Source organism: Limulus polyphemus, unplaced genomic scaffold (genome assembly GCF_000517525.1).
Source record: "Limulus polyphemus unplaced genomic scaffold, Limulus_polyphemus-2.1.2 Scaffold3632, whole genome shotgun sequence".
NCBI lineage: Eukaryota > Metazoa > Arthropoda > Merostomata > Xiphosura > Limulidae > Limulus > Limulus polyphemus.
This window is the reverse complement of record NW_013669242.1, coordinates 93,098-96,370: the sequence shown is the minus strand read 5'-3', so window position 1 is coordinate 96,370 and position 3,273 is coordinate 93,098.

Below are 3,273 nucleotides of genomic sequence, written 5' to 3'. Positions count from 1 at the left end.
AGGAAATGTCGCAATGTTGTTCATGAGATATTTCACCTTCGATAGTTATCACGACATGAAGAAATTTCGCAATGTTGTTCATGAGATATTTGACCTTCGATAGTTATCACGACATCAGGAAATGTCGCAATGTTGTTCATGAGATATTTCACCTTCGATAGTTATCACGACATGAAGAAATTTCGCAATGTTGTTCATGAGATATTTGATCTTCGATAGTTATCACGACATCAGGAAATGTCGCAATGTTGTTCATGAGATATTTGATCTTCGATAGTTATCACGACATGAGGAAATGTCGCAATGTTGTTCATGAGATATTTCACTTTCGATATTTATCACGACATGAGGACATGTCACAATGTTGTTCATGAGGTATTTGATCTTCGATATTTATCACGACATGAGGAAATGTCGCAATGTTGTTCATGAGATATTTCATATTCGGTAGTTATCACGACATGAAGAAATGTCGCAATGTTGTTCATGAGGTATTTGATCTTCGATAGTTATCACGACATGAGGAAATGTCGCAATGTTGTTCATGAGATATTTCATATTCGGTAGTTATCACGACATGAAGAAATGTCGCAATGTTGTTCATGAGATAAACTATCGAAGGTCAAATATCTCATGAACAACATTGCGACATTTCATCATGTCGTGATAACGATTGAAGGTCAAATATCTCATGAACAACATTGCGACATTTCTCATGTCGTGATAACGATTGAAGGTCAAATATCTCATGAACAACATTGCGACATTTCTTCATGTCGTGATAACTACCGAATATGAAATATCTCACGAACAACATTGCGACATTTCCTCATGTCGTGATAAATATTGAAGATGAAATCATGAACAATATTGCGACATTTCCTCATGTCGTGATAACTATCGAAGATGAAATATTTCACGAACAACATTGCGACATTTCCTGATGTCGTGATAACTATCGAAGATCAAATATCTCATGAACAACATTTTCTCAGTGTTCTCAAGAAAGGCGTCGTTGTTGCAACTTTTACAGTATTATTATGGATGAAACGTTACAACAGCGATTGTTTGGATAAAATGTCGGTAAGGTTTTGAGGACATTATGATTAGAGATAATTTTCCTAAATAACAATGATGTCGTTACGGTCTATGTCATCATGTCTAGTTGTTCTCCATCTAACAACTGTGCATCTTGACAAAAGCCCTGCAGCAGTTTTCTATGCAAGAGGTTCCGTCGTAAAGCTCTCACGTGATTTGATTATTTACATAGTCAAAATTGTTTTAGTATAACGTACCCAACCCCGTGAGTGTGTACATATATATATAATCTACGATAAAAATTTTTGTTGTAGAATGTAACTAACAATTATTAAAGTGTGAAAATTATCGTGTTACATTTGCCTAAAAGAAAGTTAAAACTTGATAAATCAGACGACCTTATCAACAGAGATTTGAGACATTTCATATGTGTTATGTAGAAACTACAATTATGTAAAATACATTATATTTGAATTATCTAATTTAATTTATCCAAGTTTAATAACTTATTATAAGATACGTGATCCAATTTGTCGTAGTCTATGTATTTAGTTTCTATTCCTTCTATGATTTTGTACTTTAAAAACTTTAGGTTGACATTCTGGATCACAAATGAATATAATCTTTGTCGGTTGATTATAACTGATGTCTTTCTTTATGTGGCAAGTAGATGGAAGACACAACTTGTTAACAATAGGTGTGAACCTCTGCAGATTGGAGATAGAGGTTCACTGATGAAGACACAAGAAATAAAAAGTAGGTTTTACATTAAATTACTGTCGGTGATTGAAATACTTGCTGTCTCTTCATTCATTGGCTTAATGAATTGCCATTAGCTACCGACCATAAAAACTCCTACTTTAGATGAACTAATACCGTTGTTAAGTTCGATTTTTTCAATAAGTAATTTTCTTGATCAGACTGATGCAATTCGTCGTTAAGCCAGTATTGTACTAGAAAATTGGTCTTTCTAACCACAGATGTTGAAGTCAGGAAAACCGCCAAGTTTGCACATCAACATTTCACTTTTGGACAGTCTTCCGAATCTGTTACATATTGATATTTTTCTAAATAACAGAAGGTATGTAATTGAACATATCTTTTTGTTAGATAATCAACTTTGAAATCATTTTGTAAATATTAAAAATGTAAATATCTTGATATTCTATAAAAGGACCAAGTTCAGAGCAGAGACAGTTATGTATTCATAATTTACTGCACTACATTATTGTGGTCAAATATCATAAGACATATTGCTACACCAATATTAATCCCAGAAAATAATAACTGCAGCGCAGATAAAAAGTTTATATTACTGAAAATATGGAAGAGACTTATGCATTAAGCAGTAGAAAAAGTGATGTATCAGGAAAAAAATCACGTAAGGTTAAAAATAGGATGAATAGCAAAAACAGAAATTCAGTAACCCGATTTCTTTCGAAACAACGAAGTATCAGTTATCAGGCCGTTAAAAAAATATATTTCCAAGAAGCACAAGATTATCGTGTTAAAAATTGTGTTTTATCAGATAGTAAAATACACCAGTATTAAAACGGAGCGAGAGCTACTAGAAGTACTAAGTTTGTTCGTTTTTGAATTAAGTGCAAAGCTACACGAGAGCTATCTGCGCTAGCCGTCCCTAATTTAGCAGTGTAAGACTACAGGGAAGGCAGCTAGTCATCACCACCCACCGCCAACTCTTGGGCTACTCTTTTACCAACGAATAGTGGGATTGATCGTTACATTATAACGCACCCACGGCTGAAAGGGCGAGCATTTTTGGTGTGACGGGGATTCGAACCCGCGACCCTCAGATTGCGAGTCGAGCGCCTTATCCACCTGGCCATGCCGGAGTACTAAGTTATTACAATGTTTAATGAAAATGTACTACCAGGAAATATTAGGTTACTACACTGTTTCAAAGGTTGTATTAGATTATTACAGTGTTTTATAAAGATGAGTACTACTGGAAACTTTTGGTTATTATAGCGTGTTTTCTTTAAGAAATTACTGAGAAGTATTTGGTTATAAAAGATAATAAAAAGGAGCCTATTATCAGGAAATATTATTTTATTACAATGTAATACAAGGTATCGTTTTACAGTTATTTACTAAAAACTGTATAATGAAATGCTTAGATACTTCAAGCTTACGTTAAATGGAGCATACTGTTAATACACATTAGGTCATTATACCTTTAAACAGACTATACTGTCAGTACACATTAGAACAGAA